General features: G+C 44.3%; 1 long non-coding RNA gene across 1 annotated transcript; it reads left to right on the top strand.

Moving 5' to 3' along the window:
* The first annotated feature begins 312 nt into the window (after nucleotides 1–312).
* LOC140215257 (uncharacterized) lies at nucleotides 313–2,837 on the top strand. The gene is made up of 2 exons (XR_011892206.1): nucleotides 313–1,370; nucleotides 2,651–2,837. It is a non-coding gene; the product is annotated as an uncharacterized lncRNA (long non-coding RNA).
* Nucleotides 2,838–10,998: the final 8,161 nt, after the last annotated feature.

The raw sequence follows: 10,998 nt of genomic DNA, 5'->3' as shown, positions 1-10,998 counted from the left end.
ATCACAAATTGTGTGAAGTACCCTGTGAATGCTAATCTCATAAAGAACTTGGGTTTTTTTATGAGATTACTTAGCACTTAGTACAAGTTACTTAGTATGCATAATGCTGAATTTTGGTCATGCGTCATCTATCGGCCACACTATGAAACAGCAAGGCATTGCACAATTTGTTGCAGTGCGAGATGCGGATGTCGCGCCAAGCCGGTTGTGCCTATGCATTTATGGCAAAATGAAAATGCATTGAGAATCTTAGTTTGCTGGCTTGCATGAAGAAAATCCTTCAGAGTGTTTGCTGTGTTCACTGTTGGTGCATGTGCCAGTGGTTCAGTGTATTTCTTTTTGGGGGGGGGGGGGGCAGCGTTATTCTGTATGGACAAATCGTATATTTTCGTCTCATAATAGGGCTCTAATTCTTCAGCAGTAGAACAATGCAGATCCAATGCTCTGCAGAACTCGGTGTGCGTGAAGATGTTGTGAACCACCAAGGCAAAATTACATATCGGGAGAAATGTGCAGACGCCAATGAAAAGTGGGTCTTTAACCCGCCATGATATAAATAAAGATTTCAGAGTGAATAGACCTTTTGTACAGCTTTAGAGCAATGATTACACAAACTGTGACATGCTCAAACGTGTAAAAGCTTGCCGCAATGTGAAAGTAGGATGAGCAATATGCAGCATATTTTGGCATTGAACATGTCTTGTAAATGCTATTTTTATTGTGAGCCTCAAGCCTCGCTGTCACGCCTTTCCCTCCGGCACTCCCTTTACTGAAACGCAGCACTGTCTTTCTGTTGGTGTCATGATGATGATGGTAACGGCAGCAGTAAGGCTGGTTAATGCTTGCCCCTTTGATTCCTGCAAGTTGAGTGGTACAGAATATGGCACGTGCATACACCTGTGCAGCAAAATTTTATGCTTGTGTTGATTTGTTGGAAAGCTAATTCGTGTTGGGACATTTCAAAGATGTGCGCCATTGTGGCTTAATAACTAGATCATTGGTGAGGTCGAAGACTCGTTGTATCGGTATAGAAGCTTGAAGCTGAATTGCACCACAATTCCACGGGACACAAAGAAGAGAAATACACACAGCCGAACGCTCTGCTGTGTGTGTTACTCTTCTTTGTGTACCAACGAATTGTTGCGCGGTCCAACTTCAAATAGAGCATTGGGCCTCTTTGGTGCAGGACCAAGGAAGAGAAATACACACAGCAGAACGCTCTGCTGTGTGTATTACTCTTCTTTGTGTGCCGTCGAATTGTGCGATCCAACTTCAAATAGAGCATTGGGCCTCTTTGGTGCAGGACCGAGGAAGTGTGAGCTATTCGACACCATGCCAGTGCCTTGCCACACAATTATGGAAGTCTGAAGGTTTGCAAACAAAGCTTTGCTTTCAAATCCACCTGCTCATGTAATACAAGCACTGATTAAAAGAACCATCATACAAAAATAATGGTGAAATGAATGGCCTTTGAAAATTTGTATGTTGACACTAATGACATAATAGGTGCCACAGCAAACTCGACAGTTGTACTGGACAGAGCACTTTGTTTCCTATGTGAAGCACAAGCTTTCATTACATGCTGTGCAGATAACCAAGCTCAGTTTGTTTTCACGTGGTACACAACATTCACTGTAATCTGTTTTTGATTCTAAAGTGCCCAACACCACCTCTTTTTCAAGGATGTCATGGGAATATTTGGTGAGAACTGTTTACAGCCCCTCATAGGAAGTGTGGCCAGCCAGCTTTGCTTGGGTGCCTTTATAGATTTCTGTTCCTGATCATTGTGTGCTATCAAGTTGCTAAAGTCTATGCAACCAGTGCAAGGCATTACGTGATTCTATAGTCGGATACAACTTTAGGAGGCCGCAGAATCTGCACTTCAACGGCAGGTGAACACAAGCCTGCACCAATGGGCACACACTCTACACTGACGTCATGCCGCTGGACGCACTAATACCCGCTCATTGGAGAGGGACTATTTCTTTAGACGTGGAGGCAATCGGCTGCTGCGCTTTGGTCATCTGAGCGGGGCCTCTCCTGTCTTGTGAAGTTGTATCCGACTAGAGGATGCCGCTTTTCATACAACACAAAAGGACAAAGTGTACAATTATTTGGCCTATGAAATGGATACATCACAAGTGAGCTATGCATGCACTTAAGCTGTGTGAAAATTAGTACATGCAAATATATGACATTGTTAAAGAATATGTGGTATCGAATGTGCATGTAATGGCACGTTTAAATCGGGGAGTGTTGCATTCATGTGCACAGTCTATAGGTGATAGCATTATTAAGGTCATGCCGTTTCCTGTCTTCTCATTGTGAAATACACACACCGTTCATCTTGTGGCTAATCAATACCCACTGTATTCTTGCACATAGAAAGAACAAACAGCACAATGACGTATATGCTGCATTAGTGTCTTTTTCATTTACACGGTCCAGGTTGTCTTATGTGTTTGCCCATATTGAAGAGACATCAAGTGCATGTTACAAGTGTCCCAATATGCACAGCACTATGTTTACTGCAATAATTTTATTTATGCTCTTGAATAATAAACAAAATAATAAACTGAAAGCTCCTTTATAAGGTGTGTTCTGGGGGCTCGACTGGGAAGCAGTGAGTGCACTGATCCTACTGTTGCAGAGCAGCCCTCTGGACCTTGCCACACTCTCAAGAGCATGTGCCTGGCGCTCGCCTACTGCCACCAGGCGGTTGAGTGCCTCCAGCAGCAGAATGTTTTGCTGCAAAAAAAGTGGATTGTTGGAATGAATCAACCGCATATAAACCATTATTTACAAATAAAAATGCTCATTGCACTATTGGTACTAACTGCCCTTGACTGTGGAAGCCTTTAGTGTATGCATAATAAAACAATTTGTCGGGACAACATTGCTTTATTTTTTATAACGGGTTGTATTTTTCAGAGCCAATTGTAATGTTTATTAGTGTGCCAACAGCTGACGTGTCCTCGAACCTTCACGAGTCTCTACTGTCAGCACCACAAACCTACTTTTGTTCACTTCAAAATCAATGGCGCTCCCTACAATCCCGTCTTATGCGAGCTGATTGCATCCTATGCCTACAAACATCATATTTTTGTCCCATTACGCAATTTTCTACCATCCTCGGCTGCAGTTCTCTCTCCTTGACATCCATTCTGTCACGCTAATGTAATCACCTGTTATAAATTGGCAACAAGTGATTGAAGATGTGCATGGCCTGCCCACCGATTCCATTTTTTTTCTTAATCTCAACTAGCATATCAGTTGCTACGGTTTACTACGCCACTGTCTTCCTGCCTTAATGCTATCTCCAACAATTTTTGTTACTTCGCTTTCTGCACAGTCCTCGACTTCTCAAGTTTTCTTGTTTACCTCCAGGTTTATGTCCCATATTGCATAACCGGTAGAATGCAACGATTCTAAACATTTTTCAAGGATATCGGTAACGTGGCGATCACGATTCGGTAATGCCTCCCATGTGCTGTTCAAACCATGAAATTTTTGTATAAGTTTCCTGCTTTATATCAGTACCTGCGATTGATATTTCACCTGGATAAAGCTACTCTTCCATAGATTCTGCGGGCTGAATGTCACTGATGAACTTCTGTTATATCACTAAGTTAGTGAAGGTTACCTTTATCTTTTCCATATTTTCGCGGGCCCACGTACATGTAAAAGCACGAACACTCATTGGCTCTCAATGCCTTTTTTAAACTGGAGGATATTCAGTTCGTTACTACGAAAGTGACTTAATCCGTGCACTATTATTATGCTAAATATGAAACAGTAGAAATATACTTATCTGCAGTTTGTCGATGCCTCCGTCACTGTGTTGGTTGCGAGATCCATCGTCGGCATCACCTCCTTGTCGCATCGTAGCTATATCGGCTGTCTTCCTTTTGCACACACTATGCAATATTCGTGACACTCGCAGTCACGCAGAGTGGAGGAACTCAGCGCACTCACAGAAGCAGCACCGGATAAGTTGTTTGTTCAGGATTGTGCCGTGAACAGTAAGTACGCGTTGCGATCTGTACAATCGCCTAAGCTATTCGCAGTCTTTCGGGGTGCACGGAAAGATTGCTCACGGAGGAACAGAACTATCCAAGAAATAGTGGTCATCGTCGAGCCTGATCACTACGTCGCGCACTGCAAGCTCGTTGTACGAGTTTGTTTACACTGGGCCTCTTCGATGTTTAGCCGCCATGCTCGCCCGATGAATGTATGTGATGACGCCACCACAGCGTTCCCTCGTGGTATAATGTGAAGCGTACTAAATTACAAATTAGTCGAATACATATTCAGTGTACACCTTGTAAGCTTTAAAATGCTTTTAAACCACGTTAAACTAACTAATAATATTGTATTAAATGCATTTGTTTTATAACTCACTTGTGCGTGTAATGCACTTGGTGGAACGACAAACAAGTGAAAGAAGGCGCGACCATGCACCGACGGTATGATCACGTGAGCCCCAGTTTGTCGACTGCCCAGAAGGCAACGCCCAAGGAATGATAGCCACCCAGAGTGAATCTAGATAAACCAATAAAACTGGAGGCTTCTCGAAAGATAAACTGTGTCTCCGTACCATTTGTGCTTTCATCTTGGGGTGTCGCCAGAGCTCGTGAAGATCCCGAGTTTCGCCAAACTCGGCGCATCCTGCATAGCACCCCTGGCTTGACAGACAGGCGAAGTGGGGGTGGTTCAAAAAAGCTTTTGACCAATAGCGGAAGGTTGATTGCAGAATTGGAATAGAAAAGTTTGGAATAGCTTTACGTTATAGCACCCGGGATGCACCTGCAGCGACGCTCGCTCAGTCGAATGAAAGGAGACCAACAGTCTACAAAGACGACAAAAATAGAACAGAAGATGTCGAAGCTTGGCGAAACCTGCCGCTGTGAATAAGGTAATTAGAAAACTGCACCTAAATATTCTATCTGATGCTTATGCATAGAACTATTTCATAATGACGGAAGCAACGGAAAAGCAAACTCGCGCCCTCAGTCATTGCATTCGTATTAAAAGTCTTCAAATGCTAATCCGCTGAATATTATTTTAATGCTCCCAAGGGCCTCGCAGGGAAGTGGGTTGTGCTTCAATCTTCACAAAATAGCGAAAACAGCAGCTCTACAAATCTCACAGGAAAAGTGTCCACTATACTTTTAAGCTATATTAATGTTCCCGTGTCAATGACTCGACATCAAATATAATAAATGCTCTTCGAGTTGCTTCCAATACTCATATCAGATGTAATTTTTGAACCTCTTACCTTTAAGGTCAGCAGATGATCCGATTGTCCTCTAGTAACTAGAAGTTACTAGAGGGGTTCAGAACATGAAGGTTTCGCTGGTCGCGCGCACACACGAGACTTAGTCAACCTGCGGACAAAACTCTAGCGAAAGCTTCGCGCCGGCTGCACTCTGTCTACGTCCACTGTGGCGCGGCTAGAAGCTGAGCCTTCTCTAAGGTTTGGCGTGTTGCTATTTTATTCTCCTGCGTAGCTACGGATAGTGCGCGAGTTGCACCCATTGCGCTGCCGTTTCTTTTACCGCCGTATTCAAGAACGAGCCTTAAACTCAAGTTAAACTTGACGAAACGTTCTCTTATGAATGTACAGAAAAAGTACAAATTCGTGATGAGTTTCAGAAGCTGCACTTAAGGCGCACTTATAAAAGTGTCACGTTTCTTGTTAAGTGACGCGCACGGGGACCAGGCTAGAAAAGTTTTCATTTTTGTTTTGTGAACTGAAGCACAAATAAATGATCGTGATGTTAACGGTAACGTAAATGTCTAAAGGTTTGCAAAGTAGCGTTGCCCAATAAGCTAAATCAATATTGCAAACGGTTGTCGGCTTATCGCTTTTTGTCTGTCTGGCCACAAGTAGCACCCGTTAAGCCGTTCTGTGGATATTTTGACGTCTACACCTGTTAGTTGGTTATGCACCTTGTGTGTGGCTTGGTTAGCGCTTCTTTTCTACTGGTTTTGTGCGCCCAGCGTGCGTTAACCGTGTTGCAGTTCATATGTTTTGAGCGCTTTGTCCGCTGTGGACATGAAGAAGGTGAACTTCGCCAAAGAAGAGCGTGGTCAGCTCATCGACCTCAACAGCATGTGGAATCTTTACGAGCTCGCGGAACCACCGCGCAGCGATTATATGTGATACACGGCTTATTATGCGGGATAGTGGCATGGTTGTGAAACGTTAATAAGATTGCCGGTGATGACTTGAAACGTTTCTGCGCCGTAAGATCGCAGCGTCACAAGCAGTTGAAGCAGCGGCGGTACGGGCAGGCTCGCTGAATTGCTGAACGGCAGGATCGCTGAACGCGTCAGAGGTGTTAGGTGCTATAGGTGCTCTCGGACAGACTGCGCGCATCCGGCCGGCTCGGAGAAGTATCATGTTCTCGTCGGCAGTCCAGTCCTCGGGGGCCCCCTAAGCCCGGAAGACCCGGTTCACTTGAACGCTTTGAACGCTGAGTAATCCGCCCCCGGCTTTGATTATGCATCACGAAGGTAGGATGCTTCTTTTTGCTGATAGAATGATGAAGTTTAACTTTCGTTAACATCTCCAAAACTTTCTCGCGAAAATAGTCCGGTATTAGAAGAAGAGTTTCGAGTTTGCATCGTACGCAACCTACACATTGCGGTACATGTATGTGGCCCACTTCTGCATTGTTAAGTACTGGCTGTTACGGAGCGCCGTTTCCGCGCTATCTGCACCACGGAAGGTCTGACACCTCCCTTACATCCGATCTTCACTTTTTGTGTTATATGCAGTTCATGCCAAGATTTCTTCCAAGGCCTTGTTTAATCCAGAATTGTGAATCACCAACTGAAAATTTTGGTGATCTATGAAGACGCAAATGGAGTGTGTGCCCCTTTCCCCTGTTACCACGCAGTTTGGGGGTCGCAAACTTGCAAACATCAAAAATCCACACTTTATGTTATGATTCCTTTTCCACTCTGCGTATAGCTTCTTTAAATTGAAAGAAACAGTCGCCTTTGTAGGCCTGCTATTACATCTTTCTTCAACGGGAGACAATATGAAACACTATCATCTTCGTAAAAGTCATTTATCCAAGTGTGGGAGGAGCTTCTTGTTTGGTGGGGTGCTGAGGATTCCATGTTCTGTTCTCAGTTTGACTGCTGCCCGTACTTGTCTGTGCGAGGCCCCAAATAGTCCAGAAATGAAAGTGGACGAAAAGACAACTTGCCGCCGGTGGGAGCCGAACCCACAACTCCCGCATTGCGCGTGAGTGGCACTACCAATTGTGATACCACGACGGCTATCAAACCGTCCACTAGCTTGGGTATTTGTGTTTACTAGATCTAGCCCTCGGAGTGTTCGCCAGCGACACTTAGAGCCATGGCGGGTTCAGCTACCACCGGCGGCAAGTTATCTTTTCGTCCACTTTCATTTTCATTTTCTTTCTTATTTTATACATTTAAATTTCAACCACAGCTAATTTCCCTGATGCTTTCTGTAATTTCGTTGTCTCTTGGCTTTATATGGCATGATTAAGAAATATCTAGTTCCTCTGTTTCCCTTCTTCTCTCGTTTATGTATATATATCTTTGTTTAAGACATTTAGCGATGTTTATTATGTAATCACGTTTGACTTGTGATCCATCCCACCCCTATGTAATGCCCGTGCCGGTATTTAGAGTAAATGACTAAATATAACACAATGCCCGAGAAACGTAGGATGACAGCGTCGCGCTTCCACTAAGTGTCCGGCAATCTCTGCTCGCCAGATCAACACACATGCAGTTTGTTTACCGACACCCGGGACGAAGCAATACCGTCTGACACGATTTACACGGGCATGGTTGCCTGGCCAGAGACAATTCAGACAGGGTGCCGCCTTCTTCTGAGGACTTATCAGAGCCTCACCACGCCCTGCAGTTTTCTCTCCTGGGCCTTGGGAAGAAAAAAAAATGTTGCCTTAGGCTTTTTTTCATCGGCGAACGTTAACTGCTCGGCAGCCTTTTAGAGCTTAGTGTGTATTCCTCGTCCTTTACAACGAGGCGGGGACAAACAAAATTTGCCCTTGTGTGCCTGCGTCCGCCCTATTAAATTCTATTAGGCTATATCAACTAAGGTGCGAGTTTTCTTCGGCGCAACAGATCAAATTACACTGCCTGCCCTTTTCTCTTTCTTGACTTCATCGTTCCTCTTGCAGATCTGATTCTTTGTGGTCAATGTTTACGTCAACTCGAGGTCGGAAAGAATGCCGTATGCATCAGCCGCGAAGGCTGAATCCTGAGCTCGCCGGGTAATCTCGACATGTCAGAGCTATAATTAAATCTCCACTTGTTCATTTAAGATCTGTGCCTAATAATTTCGTCAAAAGTTAAAGTTAAACTGTAAAAGAAAAGGGTGGAAGAGAACAAGAAAGACTAAATGGGGGGGGGGGGGGTTGTATCTTGTCGTTCGGGCATGAATAATTCATGCCGAGTGCGATGTTGATTGATCCTTTCTTCGGAATTGAGTGCATACTCCCATGCCTGGATACCAATAAGGGCGCGAGCGTTTCGGATGTGCTATTCTCAACAGTACCCTTGAATTTATTATCTTATTTCCTGTTTTCCTTCTTTTTCGTACAATTTCGCACCTAATGAGGAGTTACCCCCCCCCCCCTAAGGCAATACTGCATTCAAACCAACATTTGCATTCTGCAGGGCGCTTCCAACACCCCGTAAACACAAGAAAAAATTCGTAGGTCCCACGCCCTGTATGAATCCGTCCGTGTTGCAGGAATCGAATATAGGCTGAACCCCACCGAAAGCCATATTATTCGGTCTGCAAGGGTCAAGTATATTATTATTACTATTATTATTATTATTATTATTATTATTATTATTATTATTATTATTATTATTATTATTATTATTATTATTATTATTATAGGCAGTCGGTGGCGACGCTGTCACCGAATACTCATCGCCACGTTTGTCTTGGCAGGTGCTGCTTTGGTCGCTGTGAACTAACCTGGAACAAGCTTCTGCGGCTGCGCCATTCTTCGTCCCAGGCATGACCCGAGCATTCAGCTGGAAAGTTTGGGCGACGTTTCTGATAGCCCGCTAAGCTGCTGTCCAAAGTGGCCGCTGCCAGCTTCCACATCGCACCGAACCGTGGCGCCTGGATCTCTCATCGGACCATAAAAGACGCTCCGGAGCAACAGTGCTCCGCAGTCGGTGGCGAAGCTGTCACCGAATACTCATCGCCATGTTTGTCTTGGCAGGTGGGCCATTAATTTTAAGAGCATATTTGTTTGCCAGTGCTGCCGACTGCTGACAAGTTATGTTGAACCTTGTGTTGATGCTATAAGTATGTTGTGCTTTATTGTGTTGAACATTGTGCTGATGTGATAGGTATTTAGCGAACAGTATATTCAGCCTTGTCATTTTTTTTGTGTGTGTGTATGTGACCATGCCTGACCGAACCAAATGTCAATCGTGCTCGGAGAAGCTGCCAGGTGATGGCAGATTCCTAACATGTTTGGATTGCAAACTAGGCTATCACCTTGGCAAAAACTGTTCGGGTGTGGCTGAAAATACGTTTGCGTCAATGGGCGTGGCAAAAAAGAGAGGCCTGGAAATGTAAGCAATGCAGAACACCTGCAAGCGATAACAGCTTAATGACAGCCGCTAATCCTCAAGTAACTGCAGTGGCTGATGATCCTGGCTCTTTCGCAAAGGAATTAAATGCTTTCAGAGAAGAACTAAGGTGTATTAAGGACATGATGGTTGTTGTTTTGCCTCTCCGAGAAAAGCTCGACGAGCTCCTAGCTCTCAAACCAAAAATAGATGAAGTGCTATCACTGAAAGAGACTGTAGTTGAGCTGCAAAACTCTGTACAGTTTCTGTCTTCGGCCTATGTCACTGTTGCGATACAGACAAAAAAGTCTGATTCGGCCTTGAAAAGCCTAGAAACTCAAGTTGTGGCGCTGACGGAAACAGTGAATACCCAATCCACTGAGATTGTTCAGTTGCGGGCTGATATTAATGGCTGTGAGCAGTATAACAGACTATCGAACCTTGAGCTACACGGGCTTCCATTTTCATCGGGAGAAAACTTGCGAACTGCTATCGCGGATCTCGCAGAGAAGCTAGAAATAATAGATTTTGAACCCCGCGACATAGTTGCGATCCACCGTTTACCTGCCAGAAAAGATAAAACGCCTATCGTGCTCATTAGATTCTCGTCCCCATTTTTGCGGGACACTTGGCTGGCTGCTCGTGGCAAACCTCGTGCCATTGGCGAAGACAAAAAATGTACCTGCTATGTATCTCAATGAAAACCTCACCCAAGCTACTAAGGAACTTTTTTGGAAAACTCGGTCTAAAGGCAAACAAAACAGCTAAAAGTTTGTCTGGGTAAGGAATGCAAAGATCTTTGCACGAAAGGAAGACGGAGGCCCTGTCAACAGGATTGCCTCGGTCACAGACATCGATAAGATGCTTTAAACTCATGGCGATAAACTATATTTCTCTCCCGGACTTCGGTTCTTTGGGATCTATTTTCGAAGACTGTGGCAAGCCTTCTTTTTCAGTCGTTCACATAAACATAAGAAGCATAAGAATATACTGGGATCAGTTTCTTGTCGATGTTGCTGACGTCATGGCCTTAGTGGATGCATTTGTACTCTCGGAGATAAATGTTCAAGATGATATGTTGTCGCAGTTTCGTCTACCGAATTACCAAGAATACTTTTTTACGAGAACGGCCAGGAGAGGTGGTGGAATAGCAGTATTTATCAAGTCTAAATGGGTAACTACAACTACAACGTTTACTTTTACGGGGGCGGAAAGCCTCGCCTTCCGCTTGGAAAATTCTAATGTGGCTTTGTTGTTAGCTGCGATTTATCGTCCCCCCTCCGAACATGTGCAAGCATTTTTGAATGAACTAAAGCAAAATCTCGGTTGTCTACCTCCTAATTCGAACGTTTGTCTCGTTGGAGACATTAACATAGACATTTTAAACTTAAA

The sequence above is a fragment of the Dermacentor andersoni genome, chromosome 1 (genome assembly GCF_023375885.2).
Source record: "Dermacentor andersoni chromosome 1, qqDerAnde1_hic_scaffold, whole genome shotgun sequence".
NCBI classification, from domain to species: domain Eukaryota; kingdom Metazoa; phylum Arthropoda; class Arachnida; order Ixodida; family Ixodidae; genus Dermacentor; species Dermacentor andersoni.
The sequence above is the reverse complement of the archived record's forward strand: the minus strand, read 5'-3'. Positions and strand labels throughout refer to the sequence as shown.